Below are 23,973 nucleotides of genomic sequence, written 5' to 3'. Positions count from 1 at the left end.
CTAATAATCAGATCTCTCCTGTAAATCTCTAAATTCTACTGTAAAATATCATTTTGTTATTCTCTCATTTTTGAGAAATTAATTCTTTTACTTAGTTAAAAACGCTTTTTATTCCGCTTGCGAAAGTCCATAACCCAACAGGTTATGGGCCCAGCAATTTTTTAAGTCATAAAATTAATTTCCAAAACAAAACTAATTTGTTGTTGACAGTCATAATCCTTTTCTGCTTAGTACCTTTTCTTTTCACAACTGTTTTGCCTGCTCAAACTTCAATGGATCAACAGACAGTGAAGCTGCTGACCTACACAGGAAAGGCACAGGACTTTCCAATCTGGAGCACAAGATTTGTGGCGATGATGCAGACGAAGGGACTCTACAAATCACTACTGGGGACAGAGGAGCAACCCAATGAGCCTGCGCCACTGGCCAATGGGGCAACCAATGATGAAAAGAAGAACCACAAGGTGCTGAAGGATGCATATGAGAAGGAAGTTGCAGACATCAAGGAGAAACGGAACAATGTGTGGTGCCATCTGGCACTGACTCTAGATGCAACAACCCTCATGCTGATGAGACATGACTGTGTGGGAGATGACGGCATTGGAGATGGAGCAAAGGCTTGGAAGCTTTTGCAAGAGAGATTTCAGAGCGTGGAGACGCCGACAGTGGTGACTTTAGTGGCACAGCTTGCTCGACTGCAGCTCGAGGATTCTGAGGATTTGGACAGCTTCTTCATCAGAGGACAGGAGTTGCTCACAAGGCTACAAGAAGCAGGGGAAGCAGTCTCAGAGACCCTCTTCAACGCCTTGGTCCTCAATGGTCTGCCAATGAGGTATAAAAGTTTTGTTATACAGGAAAGCTTCAACCCGGCAACGAACTTCACAGAGTTGAGAAAAAGGCTGCAGAACTTTCATGAGAGCACGGTGCAGAGACACAAGGGACAAAGTGGTTCAGTGGCACTGGCAGTGAAGCGTGACTTCAAGAAGGGACCCAAGAAAGGAAACTGCTTTGTGTGTGGGATCCCTGGACACTTTGCCAAGGACTGCAGGAAGAAGGAGACAGCACAATGCAGCAAGTGTGGTGAGAAGGGTCACCTAGACAGGGCATGCAAGAGACAAAGAGATGGAGGCAAACATGAGTCAGTGGCAATGGGTCCAACATTGGCTACACCAGACGAGGAATGCTGGGCAGCTCTTACCCAGTGGAAGACAGCAGGCATGCTAGTGGACAGTGGTTGTACAGATCACATAGTGACGAACATCGATGCGTTTCTGGACTTTGTGCCCATTCAATCAGTGGTCAGAAATCCCAACGGAGAGGCTTCCAGAGTGGTGGGCAGAGGCTGTGTGAGGATCAGCATACCCTCAAACAAAGGGGAATTCCAATGCGAACTCAAAAATGTTCTGTGTGTGCCGGACTATTCTTCAAACCTCCTATCAGTCTCAAGATGCACGGAGTGGGGACATAGCTTCACTTTCGAGAGAGGAAACAGCTGCATGAAACTCCACAAGGGATCTCTGGTAAAACTAACACAAGAAAATAATTTGTTTTACTTACCCTGCAGCGTTCTAGAATTCAAGATGAGTTCCAACAGCGTGAAACTTGACAGTGCAAGGAAGTGGCACAGACGATTGGGTCATTTGAATCAAGCGGATGTGGTCAGGAATGCACCAGAGACAGTGGGGGAACTCGATGATGTATGCAATGTGTGTGCATTGGCCAAGATCACAAAGACTCCAGTACCAAGAGTTGCAGAGACCCAAGCAGAAGAGAAGCTGGAGAGGGTGTTCACAGACGTGATGGGACCTTTCAGAGTAGAGTCACTGTCAGGGTTCCGGATCTGCATAGTTTTTGCAGACCAATACACGAAGTTTGTGTTTGTGGACTTGCTTAAGGCAAAGAGTGAAGCACTGGCCAGCCTGAAGAAATTTGTTCTCAGTGTGGGGACGCCCAAGAAGCTGAGGCAAGACAATGCGAAGGAGTTTCTCTCAGAGCAGTTTGAGACGTACTGCTTAGATGCAGGCATTCTACAGGAAAAGACCATACCAGAAACGCCACAACAGAATGGGTTAGCTGAGAGGTGCAACAGGACACTGCTGGAGATGGCAAGATGTTTGCTCATTGACTCAGGACTTCCCAAGATGATGTGGGGAGCAGCAATTCTTTGCGCAGCAAGGATCAGAAACTTGGTTGTGAGACGAGGAGAAGAAAAATGCCCAGCAGAGCTGATGAGAGGTATAAAACCTAAGCTTTCAATTAGTAAATTATCTATTTTTGGTTGCACAGTCTTCATGGGGAAGAGGGACAGAGAAGTCAGCAAACTTGAACCCAAGGCACTGGAAGGAAAGTTTGTGGGTTACACTGAAGGAGAAAACGGATACCTGGTGTACATACCCAACACACGCAAGGTGATGGCAGTTCGAGATGTGATCATCAAGGAGTCTGAAGTGGGCTCAATCCCTGACAACAAAGAAACGGCGGACCTACTAGATGATGGGTTGGAACTGGGAATCTGGCACCCAGATGATGGTCATCAAGACGATGACAACAGAGACAGACAGGACATATCTACTGCAATAAAGGAGGAGTGGCATGACGCAGGGAGCGTGAATACTCAAGAAACAACACTGAGACAAGAGGCCTCGGATGTTGGAGAAACAGCACTAGATGAAGGATCTACTGCAACAAGAGGGAGTCACAGAGACTCAGAGTCACTAGAAGACAGTGACACAGAAGAATTCTCACAGTTAGAGACAGTTGGCTTCAATGAAGATGCACTGGAACACGCGGACAGAGCAGAGCCCAGACGAGGGACACGAGCAAGGAATGTTCCGCAATTTTTTGGAGAAGTCAGGACCCATCTTGCTGTGACTGAGGGCGACTATGTGGAACCCAAAACAGTCTACGAAGCCAAGCAAGGTGACGATTGGGACCAGTGGCACCGGGCAATATGTGGCGAAAGGCTTCAAACAAGTGGAAGGACTGGACTACTTTGAGACTTTTGCGCCTACCTGCAAGCCAGAGACATTCAGGATTCTACTTCAACTATCAGCGAAGCAGGGCCATGTGATGCACCAATTTGATGTCAAGACTGCTTTCCTGCACTCACCAATCGAGGAAGAAGTGTATCTGGAACAGCCACAGGAGTTTGTAAAACGCGGATCAGATGGGGAGAAGTTAGTATGTCGACTAAATAAATCAATTTATGGTTTGAAACAGGCTTCTAACAACTGGTACAAAGAGCTGGCAAACTTCCTACTGAGACAGGGGTTCACCAGAAGCAGGAACGATCACTGCTTGTTCGCAAGATCAGAAGCAGAGGATCACACCTTCATCTTGGTCTGGGTTGACGACATCATAGTAGCATCAAGAAGTATGACAGTGGTCTCTGATGTCAAGAAGGCACTAGAAGCAACCTTTCACATGGAAGACAGAGGGAGACTACACTGGTTTCTGGGTCTAAGAATCAGACGAGAAGAGGGCAAAGTCACAGTCGACCAAGAACGCTACATAGAAACAATGCTTGAGCGGTTTCAAATGGATCAATGCAAACCCTCAAGAACTCCAGCTGATTTGAATTTGAAACTTCAGACAGCACAGAACGGAGACGAAGAAGTGGACCAGAGGATCTACAGAAGCTTGGTTGGATCACTTCTGTATCTGGCCAAACAGACGAGGCCAGACATCATGTTCACAGTCAACATTCTGTCCAGACACATGAATGCACCTACCAATCAACACTGGATGTGCGGAAAACGACTTCTGCGATATCTTCAAGGTTCAAAAGGTTTAAAACTTACTTACACAAAAGAGGCTAGTTATGATTTAGTGGGGGAAAGTGATGCAGACTGGTCTGGAGACGTGAACGACAGAAAATCAACAACGGGCTATTACTTCAAGCTCAACGGACGTGGCGCAGCACTCAGCTGGGGTGTCAAGAAGCAGGCCACAGTTGCTCTTTCTTCATCAGAAGCAGAATATCAGGGCATGGCAGCAGCAGTTCAGGAAGCACTCTACCTGAAACAACTTCTAGAGGATTTTGGCATCCAACAGAAACGTCCAATAGCAATTGGAGAAGACAACCAAAGTTGTATCAGACTCTGCCAAAACCCAGTCATGCACAAAAGGAGCGAGCACATCGAAACAAAGTTTCACTTCATCCGGGACAAAACGGAGGATGGGACTATTTCAATTCATTACGTTCCTACAGACAAAATGGCAGCGGACATCTTCACAAAGTCCTTACCCGTTTCGAAAGTGGAAACATTCAGAGCAGTTTTGATGGGAACAGACTCTACGCAATCAGCTCAAGTCTGAGTGGGGGTGTTAGAATTTCGATCAAACTATAGTCTTAAACTTAGTGAGAATTAGAAAGAAAGTTTGACTTACCAGATTAGAAAGACAAGCAATATGATTTTGATCAAAGAAATTATATAAATGAATCGTCAAGAAATGGTGCTGAGAATCAATATTCGGTTCAAATTGGTGAATCTAGATAACTATTATTAGAGTTAGATTAACTGATGTAAAATCTTCCCAGCACGTATTAAATGATGATGATATCTCCAGAAGTGTGAATGAATTCTTAGAAAAGTGCAAGTGCATTCCATTTATGGTCTCCCTTGCGACTGATTTGCAGAAGCAAACCATATTGGGTAACCCTTGCGACCCCCACTATAAATCACGGTGCTAAGATTAGTTTTGTATCTTGACTTTTTCACACTGGTAATGGGTATATATACAGCTGATTTTTGAGTCCTTTTTCATCCCCAAATTCAAATCACCATCTTGATCTAATAATCAGATCTCTCCTGTAAATCTCTAAATTCTACTGTAAAATATCATTTTGTTATTCTCTCATTTTTGAGAAATTAATTCTTTTACTTAGTTAAAAACGCTTTTTATTCCGCTTGCGAAAGTCCATAACCCAACAAAAGCCAAATCAAATTTGCTAATTTCTAGCCACTCCTCAGCTGGTCATAGAAATTTTTGTTTTAACTAGTTCATATTGAGCTATGGGCGTGGCAGTAAGAATATCCAATGAATCTGCAGACTAACAAAAATTGTGATTACTTTGAAACCGCAAATTCTATACAGTATGTTCAACGTTTCTTTCTAAATTGTTCATCCCCCTTTATCGTCAGCACAACACTTCAGAGGTCGCAAAAATTACATTTTCGTTTCACCTTATTTCGCCTTTTGTTTGTACTACTGCTGAAATTCAACTTGACTCCTACATGCAGTTCATTTCAATTTTTTTGCCAAAACGTTGTTTGGCATAAATTGTAAGAAAAAAACTTGAAAAATTGAGACAAATTTGTGCCGTTTATAATGCAAGCCACAAAAAGGAAAAAATTATGACAAATCTTGAATAAATTTATCAGTCTCCAGTGTTTTGCATTTCTGGAACAAATTGTTACGGCAACGAATAGCTTGAATTGAGAATGGTTTCACGGAAAACAAGTGAAGTGGACAGCTCTTTCCTTGATGTTTTGGTTTGTTTTCAATTTTCCAGATAAGCCAAAAAAGAGTTAGCGTTTAAAGAAAATATTGCCTCTTTTACAGCCAGATTTAACTTTTTTAAAATAAAATTTCTTTGTCGGGCAATTAGTGGTTAAAAAAACAGTTAACAATGAATGAGAAATAACTTGATAATCAAAATCAACTTGACTACAGAATGTTTAAAAAATCCTTAGTTTGCAAAGAGTTATAGAAAGCGACCGATTAAGCTCAATGAAAAACGTCAGTATGCAAAAGAATTCAAACCTAAAGGGTTCGTGTTTTTTTACAACACGTCTTGGGAAAACTGTTTGATAAAATTTATCATAATTTAATGGCACATAAGTATTTCGTAATTGAAGGTTGCTGAGGAATTTTGGTTCCTCTGAAAACTCAATTATTTCCCCTGTTGTTTTTATTTCAAACTTTAGCTAAACAAAATTAGTTACTTTTGTATCTGCTTAATAAAAACAAATCTAAAAATCGAAATTTTTTTTTACATTTTTTTGTGTAGTAATGTGAGATGCATTGGAAAAATGCACTTTTCGAACAAATACAGCGTTTCCATTCATTCTCATCCAATTTACTTGGATAAATATTTTTTTAAAAAGAACGAGGTTCAATATTTTCTTCATTTCTAAGTATGAGAACATTGACACCCGACAGCCAGTTTGCTGTATTGGAGCTTCGATATTCATTGTAGTTGTCCCACGGAGATGGTTATAGGTCACAAGGAGCATTTCTGATTTAATCATTGGTCCCAATTCTCATTTGATTCACTTTGTACACATCGCGATTGCGATGAAATATATCGTTTTTTTTAGGTTTTTCAAGATTTTTCATCTCTCAGCAAGGTGCGTTGCGTTTCACGGGGTTAAAATCAGATGTTATCCGAGCATAATTAAACTCATAAATAACGCCAAGTTTTTATTTTCTTTTTTAATTTATTGTGCATGAAGAACGAAAAGAAACTTGCCATCAAAATGCCACTTCATGTTCAATTTTGTTTTGAGAAATGTTCACTTATTGCGCATAACTGTTTAAATTGTTCCCCGGAAATTACTGAAAATCTGCTTTTGCCAAACTTCATTAATTCTCAATTGTGATTGGCTGAAATTCCTTGTCATTTTTACCATTCTGAAGAATTTAAGTCAGATTTTTTTTCTATGCTTGATAGATCAATATGAATTTTTTTTTGTAATCCAGCCATGAAAATGTGATATTTGAGAGTTAATTTTTCTGACAGATTAACTTATTTACGGTACTTTTCTCAAATGCTTCATTTTTTATATAACTTAAATTGTTGACATTTTATCTATGTTGGCTTTATTCTGTTTCGAATAATTCTTAATTGGTAAGAATAAAGAAAATCTTATGCTGATGTTCCATCTTGCCCAATTATAACAAAAAACGAATTCATTTTTCGAGACACTCAATTACAATAGCCATTTTACAATTTCGTTCAATTTCAGAAATTAATTAACCACTTTTGAATAGCACTTTTACTCTCTTATTCTATCAAATTTCAATCAAGTATTCGATTCCTTAAAACGCTTTGTCAATTCAACACTTTATTTTCAGCCAATTAAAAGTTACCAATGATGGTGCCAAAAAGTATGAGAAATTGAAAGAAGAGCCCACATTTTCAATTTCAATATCCGTTTATAAATAACTATTTTTTGCACTAATTTATTATTAAGCTTTTTTTCTATTCCGACGAATTCAGCTCTCTCCGTTACCTTGAGAGTGACTAGGCACAACCTAAAAAAACTTTAAAAAACTAAAACTAAGAGAAATTAATTTGCGTTTTGCTTTTTCAGAAACAATATATTTTCGGAGAGTTTAAACTTATGAACCGAAAACTTTTTTCAGCCTAAAAATTGGTCACCAGGTTACCGACATATCAACAACCAAATTCTATTTGTTCAAAATATCGTTTCTGACAAAAGTAATTACTTTCTGAACGTACGTTTATTTAATTAATGATTTACAGCTACGTCAATTTTTGACTAGATTCCTGATTTCCCCATAGGATTTTTCCTTTTTCAATTTGGCTCAATTTAATTTAGAAAAATGATAGCTTGTCCTCGGCTTTTAGAAAGCTCTGTTGAAGCATTTTAATCAAATTGCTGCAATTTTCTACTCAGTTCGTCAAAAATTCGAATCATTTATGATTATCTTGGGAACATTATATATTCAACTGTCAAATTTATATTGAACAATTCATTATAAAACTGAATAACTTAGCAAGATTAATTTGCAAATACTCAGTTTAATCATTTTTGTGTAAATTTTTTGGTTCCAGTTCGAATTTTAGAAATTTGTCATTTAGTTTCCAGTGTATTGAATTATTTTTCAACAGAATTTTAAAATTTTTTTAAACTAAAACGACCGACGAAAATGGAGAGTTCAAAATTAAAAATTTGTTCTGATCGAATCGCTCGTTACTGTAACTTTGGCTTAGTCACCATGAACGAATACGAAGAGTGGTTGCATAACGTTGCAGTCGATGTCAACGAGACGAAATGGTTACGCAATAACGTATCATCAGGTTACGCAACAACCTCAAAAGTGGAACCTGATTGGTCGATTATGTGCGACGCGTTTAACACTCGTTATGATGAGTTCTGGGAAATGTTGACCGCAGCAAATTGGGCACAGATTGCAATTTGTGTTTTGGGAATTCTAATTAATTGCATTTGTAAGTTCTTTTCATTTTTAATACGTTTCCTCAGTAATTTAATTATGTGTATTTTCAGTTTTTGAGTGTTTTTCGCACTTTCGAACTTCTCAGGTTCCAGATTTCAAAATCCAGATAAAAAATAATACTAAATGTAATTGCTTCAAGCGCACGCTTGTTATTTTTTGCGTCTGAAATTCTAGGATTTAACTCTTATTGAAAAGCCAAAACCCGATTTTAGGTCACTTTTGGAACGAGACAGTCTAACATCGTATCACGCATATCAAGTTGGAGTAATTGGAAATAAGTCGAGATTTAGAACTTCTCAATTAGCTAACAAGAACGTTTTATATGAGAAGCAGTGTTTTTCAAATAAGTTTTCTTAAAATCGAATCTACTGCATTTTTATAACAAGCACCACTTTTTCAGTTACCTATTTTGCTATCCATAGATTTTGCTGCAAGAAATATTAAGATCAGAAACTTTTGGTCAGAACTTTTTCTTTGCTCACAACCCTAGTAACGAGGGAATTTAAAACTTGCAAGAATCTTGCAAGCTTTTTGAATTCTTTAATAACTAGAGATTAAATCACTACAATTTTTTCGATTGAACTTTCATAGAACAAATTTCATTTCCCTTTCGATTTGTCTCAAAAAAAGTATTCTTATTTGATACACTATGGTACCAAAAAGCTACGTACATCATAATTTCTCTTTTTAAAGCATGATTCGTGCTTCATAAGCATGTTTTGCGCTAAGGCGTGAAAAAGGTGTGAAATTTAGAAGTTTAATAGAAATTGCATTCTCACTTTCTCCGCTTAAACAGAAAAGATGGTTAAACCGCTTTGTTCTTTCACCGTTTGCTAAGTTGCTACAAAATAAAAAAAATAAAATTCTAAATTACAAAAGAAATTCAACTTGAAATCAAGAAAAATAACAGTTTCGAAGCCCAAAAACTGAGCGAAGACCACATAAATTGTCAAAAAAATTAAAAAAAGGTTAGTTACCGATGTTTTGAAAGATCACAAATCCTCACTGGAGGGCATTAAAGTAGGCTTTCTTATGCTACAAATACAATTTCCAGTGGTACATTTAGACAAATTCTCAAAAAATTTGGCGTTTTTTTTGCAAAAAAGTCAGTTTGAAGAATATAAGAAAGTGTTTTTGTTCAAAATGGTGCATCAATATGCTCAAGAGGCAGTTCTCTTTCAAGCAGAATGGTTTTTCCAATGAAACAAGGGTGCGCATCTCAAGCGGCGGGATTGCTAGAGTTTTTCGAAGAAATGGAACGAGATTTCTTGAAAAAAAAAACAAAATCTTGAGTACGGACAAACAATCACTTATGTTTCAGGTTGCAATACAATCAGATGGACAGAAATTGCTTGATAAGTGTCCGAACAAGCTAAACGCTGCCAGTTTTTATAAATTTTGAAAATTTACGAAAAAAAATGCATTTCTTGAACATTAGTTTTCACAAGATACTGTTCCTCTGCATAAATCAAAGATTATTGGCAATTATTTCCAAGAAATTATTATATGGTCAATCTTGTGGGTGAAAATGTGGTAAAGGAGGCCATAAAATCAATAGAAACGTTAGATAACTGAGACATATTTGATGAGTTATTTTGAATTCTTGGTATACATAATCGTATTCTTGATATACATAATCTTATAAGTATACGGATTATTCATAGGAGCCCACAAGATTTGTATGGTTCATTGGCTAAAGGGTAGGGCTTGATGATGCAGTGAGAGAAATATTGCCAGTGCCTAGTTTGAATTTTCTCTAGATTATCGTCAAGCAAGTTACTCAGAACTCAATTTTTTATGACAACCTAATTGCGTTTTTCAAATAACACTAAGATATTATATAGTTAAGCTCGTGTAATATTTAAGGTTCTACTTCGCTTTCGAAACGGTGTTTATTTGTGCCCATGTGACACGTTGCTTCGCAAGTTTCTTGCCCGATATTAATGTCCTGAAAACTGAACGGAAATCGGGTTGTTCTGTGGTTCAATTTACCATCCCACTGCAAACATATCATTTCCTCAAGCTGGAATTTGACCTTGCTAACTGATATACAACCCGTGATATCATGAAACATGATGCTATTCACTAATTAGCACTAGTTGGTTCAAAGTAAGCAAGGTGGACGGGAACTAAGAGGAAAAGGTATTGAGAAATTTCTCTTTTCTCGGGAGGAGGGGGGGGGGGGGGGGGGGGGGGTGTTAGAAGTCAAAAAAGTAAAAAGTATGAACGGTTTCTTATGGGTATAAGTTTACAGAAAAAATGTTGCCTGAAAAGATGACCTCTGGCAGTTCTGCTGGTTTTAATTAAACAAATTGATCAAACAAAATAGAGCAAATGTTTCATTTTCAATGTCACTTAATTTCAGTTTAACATTGACACATGCCAAGAAAGCAGTTGATTGTACCATAATATATACCATTATTTAACTGTAGCATATGGAACAGCTCGTTGCATTTTTAAAAACAAATTTTCCTGATGCAGAGTGAAATAATGAAATGTGAGATTTGTTATTCCATTTTGAAGTGCTAATGCTGAAAAACTTTTCATATTTGTTCTCTTAAACACTTCGATTACATTAATAATAATTAAACTGCTAATAATTGTAAAATTTTGCTATATTGGGGGCATTTTTCTCTTAGAAGTCAACTTTTTTGACAATAGTTTGGACTGAAGAATTACATTTTTATTGCGCTGTAAAAAATTGTAATTTTCGCGTGTTCTGAGGCGTTTTCTGCTTAACAGATACAACAGCTCGTCATTTTTAAAAAATCACTTCATTTTTGTACTATGAAAAATCGATACGTTAACCGTGACTAGGGAACTTTGCAACTCATTTCCTTTTTCGCGGATAGCGTAATATTTTCCAACAATAAAAATTTCATCATTTTTCAATTACCCTAAGTTTTAACTTTTCGACCCTCAGTTGGAGGGAGGAAGTATATACTCAAATGGCTTTCTTTGTTCAGTCTATTTTAGCCGATCGATATATTCATCGTGGAGAGTTATGATATCATTAAAAAGCCTGTCCAGTGTAGAATTTATATTTAAAAATTTATTTTTTTTCTGAATTTCAATTTTTCCGCGTAATTTATCGATGTTTAAAATTTTTGTTAAATAGTAGACTGATTTCCGTTGTTGTTGTTCACAATTTCTGTAGTTTTAGCCCAAATTTTTGTTAATTTTTCTAAATAATATTGAAATTATAAACAGAGATAGAGGTGGGTTGCTGAATTGTTTAGTCCGAGTTTTTTTGCTAAGTTTTTGTTGAATTGATCGAGTTTCATCAAAAATAGCCTTAATTCCGTTTTTTAGTCAACTTTATTAAAATGTTAACAGAAGAAGAGTCCTTCAAACTGCTAACACTATCATTTTGAATTGTAAAAGAGGGCTGCTTTTGTTTCCGCTTCAAATAGGAGCCTTCTTGAATCAAAACATTGCCCGTTTTTCGCTAGTTTACCTCTATATGTGCGTATCTATAATCTTTTTTATAGATTGAAGTTTTTCAGTTGCCAAACTATCCATTTAGCAGATATTTGGAAAATTAAATTTTTTTTTGGACGGACGGCTGTGTCAGGATTAGTTCAGCTCGCTTCATGAACTCTTACAATCCCAAAATTGTTTGCACTCAAGTCCCACTTACCTAAAATTGAGTTCCAAAGAAAATAATACTTTATATTTGAGTTTGAGCTCAGGTTTTGTAATTCTTTGACAAAGAGTTTTCGAAAGCTCTAAATGATATTTGTGTTTTACTTGAACTTTTTAGTTTTTCAGCCTTGTGATGGCTTAGTCCCAAAAAGCAGAAAATCCAGTTGGTTTCTTTATTTGGTGGAATTGAAACCATACCATGTTTGCAGTTGTTATCTAATATCTCTTATCAATTTGTATACTTTTGTTTAAAAAAAATCAGTGAATTTTTAAATTATGCATCATTTATATTATATTTCTGTCGACCTGTTGGTTAATCTCAGAAAAATCAACTCAATCTTTTTTCTATCTGATGTAAAACTCATTTTGTAAATTTGTTGTTTTAAAAAAATGTTACTTGGCTTCTCTAATAATTGGATTCCAGGTTTGCGAAAAAAAAGTTGTGATATTCATTTGTTTGCTCATGAGTAGTATAAAAAAGTGACTAGAACCTCAACGGGGGGGGGACGGACAATTACTGCAGCGTGGCAATCTACAACGGGGTGGGACATTTTGAGGTGGCCATCTACAACGGGGTGGGACAATTTGATTTTGAAATTGTCCCACCCCGTTGTAGATGTCCACCTCAAAATGTCCCACCCCGTTGTAGATTGCCACGCTGCAGTAATTGTCCGTCCCCCCCGCGTTGAGGTTCTAGTCACTTCCCCCCCCCGTTGTACCCCTGGTCAGCCCTCGATTTTTTTTTCAAAATTTTTGTCTCTTTTAACTTTCGGCTGATTTTAACTTTGTTCAATTTGTTTACAAGCTTGACCCAGTTTTTGTTATCACTAATTGTTTGCTGCGATGTCTGTTTGTTTGTTTAGAACAGTGATATATATTAAGCACTGCTATTGCTAGCATTGCGATTACATGTTTATTGTATGATAAAAGTATTCAGATGCAGTTTTTCATATTTGAGAATTTACCGCTAATGGGCGTCGACACTTGCAAAATTTTTTTTGAAAAATGGGGTTGAAAAATTTTTTTGGGTTTTTCCGGCATTAATCAATGTGAAATTGTGTGAAACATGTTTTTGTTGAGTGAAAAAAGTTGTCCGAAAAAATTTTTTCAAAAAATGAATTTTTTACCCTATAGGGGGATCAGAACTTGTAAAAATTTTTGAAAAATGGGGTTGAAATTTTTTTTTTGCGTTTTTTCGGGTTTAATCAATGTGAAATTGTGTGAAATATATTTTTTGAGTAAAAAAAGTTGTCGGAAAATTTTTTTTCAAAAATTGAAGTTTTTACCCTATAGGGGGCGCAGTATTTGTAAAATTTTTGAAAAATGGGGTTGAAAAATTTTTTTGCGTTTTTTCGGGTTTAATCAATGTGAAATTGTGTGAAACATGTTTTTTGAGTAAAATGTTGTTGGAAAAAAATTTTTTTTCAAAAATCGAAAATTTTACCCTATAGGGGGGTCAGAACTTGTAAAAATTTTTGAAAAATGGGGTTCAAAATTTTTTTTGCGTTTTTTCGGGTTCAATCAATGTGAAATTGTGTGAAACACATTTTTTGAGTAAAGAAAGTTGTCGGAAAATTTTTTTTCAAAAATTGAAGTTTTTACCCTATAGGGGGCGCAGTATTTGTAAAATTTTTAAAAAATGGGGTTGAAAATTTTTTTGCGTTTTTTCGGGTTTAATCAATGTGAAATTGTGTGAAACATGTTTTTTGAGTAAAATGTTGTTGGAAAAAAATTTTTTTCAAAAATTGAAATTTTTACCCTATAGGGGGGTCAGAACTTGTAAAAATTTTTGAAAAATGGGGTTGAAAATTTTTTTTGCGTTTTTTCGGGTTTAATCAATGTGAAATTGTGTGAAACACATTTTTTGAGTAAAGAAAGTTGTCGGAAAATTTTTTTTCAAAAATTGAAGTTTTTACCCTATAGGGGGCGCAGAACAATTTTTTTTTTCAAAAATTGAAGTTTTTACCCTATAGGGGGCGCAGAACTATAGGGGGCGCGCAAAGATTTCCGTGATGAAAATTGAGGAATTCTTAAGATTTCCGTGTTGAAAACACGAAATTCTTAATTTTAAGATTTCGTGTTGAAAATCTTATACATACATACATACATACATAAATACATACATACATACATACATACATACATACATACATACATACATACATACATACATACATACATACATACATACATACATACATACATACATACATACATACATACATACATACATACATACATACATACATAGATAGATACATACATACATACATACATACATACATACATACATACATACAAAATGATAGAAAAAACCAGAAATGTACAAGAGAAACCAGTTTTCACCTAAGTATGTACACAATTTGGTCATAATCACTTATGTCCATAAATGCATACATAAATTGGTGAAAACAACAGTAAAACAACTAACCTGTTAGTAGATGTATAAAATCATTAATGATATATTAATTGGAGAGTCTTCGGATCATGTCCAAACATGTTCAGGGTCACAACACTTTCCAAAATAAATTGACCAATAGGAGTGCTTGATTTATGATTCAGGTTGACAACCAATCCGAATTGAAAGATTCATAAACAAAAACTCTAAACAATCACGTTCAGTAAACAGTAAATAATGAACACAACAGGAACAAAAGACATCAAGCTCATTCATGAGAAAGTTTTATCACTGAGAGGTGACATAAATTATACACACATATCTCATCGACAATTATATTTCGTAGCTGCTTGTTCTTTGTTAGATCCAGAAGTTGACGGAGAAATAGCACTTAAATTTAGACCCTATGGTGGTTTCATTGGAATTGATAATTCAAGACTAGATCCTTTTTTGAAACGGAGCAAAGTTCTGCGACTTCATGCTGCATTGCATGACGCCGCTGGATTTATAAAAGATTGCCGAAACAAAGGCCCTGGATATGTTTACGCTTTCCGTTACTCACCAGTAAACAATTGTCTTTTTGGACACCTGACAGGAATATTATTTCATTCTATCAGTGACAATTTTTCATTCACAATTGTTTCGTGAATTGGAATGCTAGAAAATTTTGGCAGCAAAACCACAAATATAATTGTCCTCGATCTCGAAGGTTTCAAACTCAAGTTACTTGGATTCATTATAAAAGAACTCAGTTTGTGTTCGAGTTACAACGATACAATATTTTTCAAACCGCCGCTTAAATTCGCTGATTTACCCGCACACGATAGACAAACTGTTATTTGGCTGACCAATAACCTACACGGTCTTGATTGGGACGAAGGTGATATACCTTACTGTGATTTGAAAACAATCTGTCTGAGTTTCAGTTTCAGATTCACACGGAAAAACTTTTTTCCAAAGGCATTGAAAAGTGTGAGCTCCTCAGTAAGCTTTTACAAAAAACTGTTTATAATCTGGAGGATCTAAATTGTCCCCGAATCTCAGAGATAATATCAGAAGAACAAGTTCCCTCCTGTTATCTTCATTCAAACTTTCGTTTAACAAACGATCAATTATCAAATCACTGCGCGGAACCTAAAGCAAGAATATTCTCACAGTGGAATCAAAGTGATAAACAGAGAAGATACGGCAACTTTAACAACTTATCTGTCAGACAACTTGAAGATATTCACTTGCTTGACTCCACTTGACGATCAGCCGATTGTAATATTCAACAGAGTTCAGGATCCCTCTCCACCAATACAGAATAATTTTTCAAGTGATCAACAGAACCGAGCGAACTACCTCAACAATAAACCAAACACAGCACAACAACCGCGTTACAACTCGCTTTATAGCGCAGCAGCAAAACGTTGTTTTGCATCCATTACTCTTTCTCCCGACGAACTAGACAGCTTTAGGGCTTTCCTGCCCGTGATAGATAATTTCTATCACTTCCAACTGTACGTAAAAAATAAACAGAGAGCTCGAGAACATCGGAATCAGTTCAATTATGGCTATGAACAAAACAAACCAGAAGCCTATGCAGTCACCCAAAGAGCAGCGAATCCCACGTTGGAAGCAATGGGCGGACAAAAAAAGTTTCTCAATTTAGATTGAAAAAAACACCACCAGAACGTGAGCTATCACTTATTGAGATGCCGAATGAGTTGCGATTATATGTCTTGGAGCACCCCGAAGTTGAAAAAGTCTTCAGTCAAACATCGTTCGAGGAAAATGACTCATCAACCGTTTGTTATAAACTAGAGATAAAAAAGTCATATTAAAGGTTTCAATTTGTTTGAGTTCTGGTACATGAAACAGTTGCCCAGAGAATAATCCAAAAATTTAACATTTTCTATCATTCTTGTTTCAATTCACGTTTCGATTAATTATTTTTCTCCAATGAATCAAAGAGACGAGGCTGACGCCGGTATCAGTAATTTAGTCTTTGATGTAAACAACAAGGAGAGGCCCCCATGGCGTTGTTGTTCGAATTCAACAGTGCCAAGGTCCGAAGTAATATTTTTTGTTCAAGTTAGTATCATTGTGTTAATGATCATTCTTTGCTTTTCTGTGCTCTTTCTATTATCAGAAAGCTGTGAAGAGAAATCAATCTGGGTTGCTCTCTTATAGAGTTTAGTTGGTTACATTTTACCTAATCCCAAACTATGAACAAAATTATTCTTACACATGACAGGGTATTCATGTCAATTGTAGGACCAAGTGGTTGTGGTAAAATAGAACTCTTGTTTCGAATTCTAAAAGGTTCGACCTTTTATCCACGTTTTGAGAAAATTTATTATTTTTACAAAGAGTTCCAACCACTTGTCAAAGATATGCAACAAGTTATACCAGGGATTGAATTTCTAAAATACTCAGGCTTTGATATAACAAAAAATCTATCGCATTGTCTGCTTATCTATGATGATTCATGTGAAGAAATCTTATCTGCAACGATGAAGAATTTGTAAAAATAGCTACCTCAGGACGTCATCGCAAATTACATGTTATATACGTCAAGCATAATTTGTTCCATCAAAGCAAATGGTCCAGAACCATTGATCTGAATACAACACACATAATATTATTCAAGTCGCTTCGTGACATTCAACAAATTGAATATCTTGGAAAACAGTTGAATTGTCTCCAACTGATAAAAAAAGCATACAAACTAGCAACTGCGGAGCCCTTTGGACATTTTATTATTGATCTCGATCCTAAAACCAGTCAGGGTTTACAATTTGCGTCACATATTATTGGACCTAATCCTTCAATTTTTTACATTCCTTCGGAGGAAGCCGTTGTTACACCAATTACGAATGAAAAAGAAACATTTGCTTATGCTCAAGCAATGGGCAAATAGCACAAACAAGAACTCCAACATTGAATCTGAGTTACTTAAAGACGGCGACTTCATTTGGTTTCTGAGTGACTGTGTGATGAACGTACTCTCTGGAGTTGTTCCAGTCAATAAAAAAGAACTAAAAAAATTTGAAAAAACTCTGCGTCAACTTTCAAACAGGAAAGTAGGGAAAACTGAACGGTTAAAAATAATTCAATCTCCCTCGGGCAACAATCTCATTCAACTCATAGCATTATCATGCATTGAATATATAGAACAAAATGCATGCTGAAGAGTTTGTGTTAATACCTAAACAGATGTATACAAGAAAACAACCTCATGTCTCTCAATTACTCAGTAACAAAAATATTCACAATCCAGCCAAGCAGATATCGCTTCTCCAGAAAAAGAAGTCACCATCAGCTCCTTCTGCCTCGCAACAGGATACAGAACAACAAACTGACGCTTCAGTGGATGATAGAAGTACAATAAACGAGTCTATGGCGAAATCATTTACGACAGACAACACATCGACTATCAAAAAAGGAGTGCTGAATGATATTAGAATCTTGAAGGGAATAGAGTTTGAAAGAGCGAAAACAATACTGGACATAATAGAGGAATCAGATTCTGTGTCCTTGGACTCATCGAAGAGATTGCTTATTAATAGTACAAATACAGAAGTTCTTGCTGCTACATTTCTTTACAATATACAGCAAACCACTTGCAAACTATCTTTCGAACAATTCAGTGTTTTAACGCATCTCGATATTGGGTCGCATTTGACTTGTAACACATACACCAAAAAGTTTCTAAATTTATCATCTGAAGAGAGACTGCAATTTTTGGAATATGAGTCGGACAAAGATGTTGCTTCAAAATCCCAGCGAAAGAAAACAAAAGCTTCTGACAGAGACCAGAGAAACTTTGAAGAGGCAGAAAAAGAAATGAAACCAACCAGCCCCTGAGAGAATTATTTCCTATCAAGTTAAACAGTTAGACAAATTGTACACTAAAGGCAGTGCTGCATTTGGTAGCATTGCTAACTTGAAGGAGGCTAGCGGTTTCATCAGAGGCAAAATTGTTCGCTATCTTCAGTCGAAAGCCCCGTACACAAAATACAGACAATTCAAGAAAACTTTTCCCCGACTGAAAGCTGTTGCATATAGAATAAATGAAATCCGGTCTGTCGATGTTGCATATATGGATAAAGTTGCCCAACACAACAACGGTGTAAAATATTTGTTAGTGGCTGTGGATGTTTTATCACGTTACTTACGAGTTCAACCAATGAAAGTTTTATATGCAAAAGATGCTGTTGAAGCGTTCAAAAAATGATCAAGAAGAAACAACCAGAAAAAGTATGGACAGACAAGGGATCAGAGTTCAAAGGAGATTTCAAAAAATTTTGTGAAAAGAAAGGAGTTCATTTATATACAACAGAAAGCGAAACCAAGTCGGCATTTGCAGTGAGGAACATTCGATCGCTTAAAAACATCATTTACAAATATTTGGAAGAAAAGTGGACTTGGACGTATATTGAAGATTTACACCAGTTTGTAAATACTATAAACAGTCGTGTTAACCGGGTAACCCATTTAGCACCTAATAAAGTTTTCAAAAAACATGAACCAATTTTAATATCATTAGCAATCAACACAGCAAAGTACAAACCAAAATACGAAAAAGGAAACCTTGTTAGGATTGCAAAGCACGACGAAAAATTCAGAAAATGTTATAAACAAAATTATACAGACGAAGTATTTACGATATTCAAAATTGCTACCGTGTGTCCACCAACGTACAATCTTATAGATGCAAACAACGTTATAATTGAAGGTAAATTTTATGAACCGGAATTAGTCCAAGTAAACGTCTTAGTTACTGCAGACGAATAAAATGAATCCCGCCAAAGAATTCACAATCGACCTAATATCCAACGCATCAATGGAAGTTTTTGGTGAAAACACAATGGCAAAATTCCGTAACCAGTTATCTCAACCACTTGTTTGGATGGAGAATGGCAAGTAGCTTTATCTTCAATATCCTTCCCATCAAACATCAACAACGTCAATTCAAACGGGTTAGTCGTTCATAAAAACTCGGGAGTGGAACTCGACGCCTCAAAAAATCGCTGTGGACACCTCAGAAAAATTCGCAAAGGCATTTACAGTAGCTTGGATCAACTAATGGATGAACTCAGGCAAATTGCTCAGTTTAAACAATTTGATTTTACTTTTGACAAAAATACTCATAAACTGGTTTTACAATTCGGAGCGAATGAGGGTTTTTCATTTGAAAACGAAGAAGTTCCAAGTATTCTCGGCTTCAAGGGTATAAATGACAACTCGCATGATGGATACATTCATATTGGATACAAATCACACAAAACTCTCAATAGACACCAAGGTGATTTTCCAGTTGATATAACCTGTGGCTCACAATTAATATTTGTCTACATAGACGTTATAATATATCAAATTATTGGAGACGTGAGATCTCCTGTAATTAAAATCATTGAGACCGAAAGGCGTCTAAGAAACAGCAGCATAAACACTGTTACACCCATTCATCACAAGACATTTACAATTCTGGATTACAAGCCCATACTTTCTAACAATATTCAGAACATTAAAGTGGAGTTGAGGAACAAAGCCGGAAAACTTATTCCATTTATTGGTACAGGAAAAGTGATAGTAGGCTTAAAGTTTCAAAAAATCAATTGAAATGGAAGCTTACTACAGCAACCAAGCATCACAGTCAATGCCACATTTCTCCGGTCATTATCGTCAAAGAGGAAGTGGCTTTGGAGCCCTCGCAGCAGGTATTGGAAGAGTTGCTTTACCATTGGCAAGAAGAATTATATGGCCCGCTGCCAAAAGAATTGGCCGAGAGCTTTTAGTGCAGGGTGCACCTGAGTTGGTTGAAGTAGCAACGAAACGAAAGTCGGCAAAGCAGGCGTTGAAAAGCACGGTTGCAAAAACAGCCCGAAAACAATTTGGTGGTTCTCTCCATTCACGCATAACACGAGGCCGGCAAGTTATTAAACGTCGAAGACAACAATATGCTAAACCTCGAACCTACAAAAAACGTTCCACTAAAAAAATCATTTCTCGAAAACCACAGCCAAGAAGAAGTCGACTGGATTTTTTCTCTCGAGTCAAAAATGCGAACTAATATTGTAATACCTTCCGAAGCCACTCACCATTCCTTGGATTTATTTGAAAAACCACCTTTGCTAGTCACCTTTGATCAATCATTTGAGCAAAAAACTGGACAACTTTATTCTCCCTCTGGATCATCGCTCGAATTCGAAGTTGTAGGCGATCGCAACAATTTCATAGATTTGCAGAAAATTTATTTGGAAGTAAAATGTCGAATACAAAATGCTGATGGACCTGATTTGCGATATACCGCCGGCGATGCAACCGCAACCGCAACCGATTCTGATATTTTGTCAACAATGTTCTTCATTCACTGTTCGCCGACTGTACTGTTTCTGCAAATGGAATAAAAATTTCCTCAGCTAATGGACACTATGCTCATAAAAGTTTTATTGAAACAGAATTTTCACATGGAGCCGATGCAAAAGAAACTTGGCTAAAGTGTCAAGGTTACGAGTATGAGCCGAACCCCGATGGTATAGCTGCAGCTTCAAGGGATGCAAGGCAAGTAGCTGTGAGAGAATCGGAACAAATTACTTTATATGGAAAGCTCGCTGTTGATTTCTTTTCCTGTGAAAAACATTTAGTAAGTGGTGTTACCTTAAGACTTTCTTTCCGAAGAAAGATCGCAAGATGATTTTGTTACCATTAGTGAGACAGCGGCAAAAAATTACAAAGTTAAAAATCGATGAAGCAAACTTATTTGTTAGAAAGATGACAGTGTCAGACAACGTTGTTGGAGCCATTGAAAAAACACTCCTAAAAACTCTGGCAATGTATCGCTACAATGAAGTAATAACAAAAACATTCCTCGCAACAGCAGGTCAACGCAGTTGGAAACATGAAGACATTTTCACAAAAGAACCAATAAGGCGGCTGATTGTTGCATTGTGCAGGAGCAATGCATTCATTGGAACTAACAATATCAATCCCTACCACTATCAAAAGTTTGATTTGAGTGAAATTACGGTCTATCGAAACGGGTTCGCAACAGCTGGCACTCCAATGTTAACAAATGATAACAGGCGCCTGTATTACAATTCAATGAGTGCCCTAGCTTATGTTGAAAACGGTCATGGAATACCCCTAAGTGATTTTGCGCATCACTTTATAATGGTCTTTGAATTAACTAGCACGCAAGAGGCGACGCATGATTTTATTCATCCCGAACTAACAAACTCATCATTATCGGTTGAACTGAAATTTGATACTGGTTTGCCAAACAACATTGAAATTTTTTTCTTCGGAGAAAAATCGTCTACTGTGTACATTGACTCTGCAAGAAACGTATCCAAAAATGTTCTACCTATGAATGCTTACTAATGGATGAAGACCAAATTTATATTCATGTTCAAAAGTGCAAACATCTCAAATTTAAATTTCGAGGTGTTTATGCGGCTGACAATTATCTCTTAAATTTACCAGTTAACAGTTTTATAATTGTGAATGCATTGCGAGCTGATTCTATTGGTTCACATTGGGTGATGCTTGCGAAACGCTACGCACACCCCGTACTATACTTTGCAGATCCGTTAGCACTTCCTCTGACTGCCTATAAAGACATTTTATCCCGCTTACAGCTATGTACTGATTTACATATTACGATGGATATTATGGAGCACAGAAGAGATATTCAGTCTCCCCTGCAATCAGCAGACTCGCAACTGTGTGGTTTATTTTGTATCTATATTGCTCATTATTTCTATAGCAGTAAGTTTCCATTTGTACCTGATGTAAATGAATTGCAATTGTTGGCATTTTTAAAACATATGGAGTTCAATTGAATTAATTGTTCTATCACGGCACTATTTTAGACAGTAGAATTTTTACAGAACTGAAAGTTTATTAAATAGTCTGAAGTCTCACGTACAAAACTTCCCTGCCCACTTAAAATTATATCCATAATCTGATAGAGAGAAGAAGAATGTTCACCAAGCATTAGTTGACAAAAACGTTTTACAGTCACATCAGGGATAGTAGAAGCACGTATGGTAGTAGTAATGGTTGAGAGTCTTTTCACAGGGTTAGGCAGAGGAAGTTGTTTTTTTAGTTTTGTTGGTTGAAACATGATTAAATTTTGACAAGTACTCCACAGCAACATGTAAGCGAGAGACAATAGCTCCATGGGTAACAAAATTTTTCTCCGTAGGCAAAATAAGGATTTTAAAACAAGTCACAAGGCAAGGTATCGTCGCAGGAGCATACGAAGAAAAAACAATTTTATCTTCGGGACCTGTATCTTCATAAATGAGATGCCAAAGATTGGAACCAAACGAACAACCATCGATAACAGTCGAAGACGAATGATAACCGTACGCATAATTTTCTATTCCAGAATCTTGAGGTTTTGGTTCTGTGTCGCAAATAGTGTATTTGAATCGTTTTTGAAATTTTTTGAAGTATTCAGGACTGTTTTCATACAAAGCTTCAACCATAGTAAGAGACTAAACTAAGTGAGTAAATAGTGATATACCTCTATGAATTATTGGGTTTGAGTTGATAACATGGTGTAAACAAAATTTCAAGGTCGTTCGAAGACGAAAATTCTTTACATTGCTATTTTTATTCCTTGTAAACAAATTCTGTCTAGACATTAAGTAAACAAACCGAGACATTAAGTAAACAAACCAAATAAATTTTGTTTAGGCTTTAAGAAAACAAGTCAGGGTTGTTGAAGTTCTGTACATGAATAAAGGCTGTCACAATTTCCCGAAGTTCTGCAAACTTTGCTGTGATTGGTTGACGACTCGAATTAAAATCTATTTTTAGTAACATAAATAAATATTTCAACTTTATTGCTCGCATGTATTCATGAATACACTTTGATTTTCTGCAGAACTTGAGAGACATTTGTTTATTCATATTCTAAGACTCAGTTGTCAATACTTTTCGATAAAAATAAAACATCTATTTGTTCATTCCATAGTTAAACGTACCCAATTATTACAAAATGCCTGCAAAAGATCAAAACCTACCCGTCAACTGTGAAAATTGTGGAAAATCTGTTGTAAAGGCTCATATTGCTCGCCACAGGAAGACATGTATGGGGACGCTTTACTGTAAGAAAAAGAATTGTAATTTTGCGACAAAAAATGCTGCAGAATTGTCCTACGATATTGCGAAGGCTCACGGAGCAAAGTTCGTAATACACTGAACAAGTGTGTTGTCTGTCAGAAACAGTTCCCAAGTTTCTACTCACTTCAACTGCATCGCAAAAAGGCACATCAAGCCAGCACAAAAATTGGGTCCTCAAGCACAAACCGTGTTCGTCAGATTATGGAGAAAGTTGATAACGATAGCGAGTCATTGAACGAAGAACTGGCAGCCTGTCAACATTTACTTGACGATATGCATGCTGAGCATGGTAGACAAGAAGTTTTCAACTTCAGTTTATCAGATTTGGACAACAAAAAGATCAATGAAAAAATCGATGAAGTTTTCACAAAGTTGAAATGTGCTGCAAAAGTTAACCTAGCATTGGGGTTTATTTTGCGAAATGTAGAGACAAACGATTACAGTTATTATTATCCGCATGAAAATAACTTACTCCTGGATCAAGCTTTTCTTCTAAGCAATAGAAACGACTTATTAAACCTTCAGAACAAAAACGAGAAACTTGACTTGATTGAAACATGTACAAAAGAACGTCAAAACTCAAAATGGCGATTCACAGT

The sequence above is a fragment of the Convolutriloba macropyga genome, chromosome 12 (genome assembly GCF_964194025.1).
Source record: "Convolutriloba macropyga chromosome 12, txConMacr16.3, whole genome shotgun sequence".
NCBI lineage: Eukaryota > Metazoa > Xenacoelomorpha > Acoela > Convolutidae > Convolutriloba > Convolutriloba macropyga.
This window is presented reverse-complemented; position numbering follows the sequence as displayed.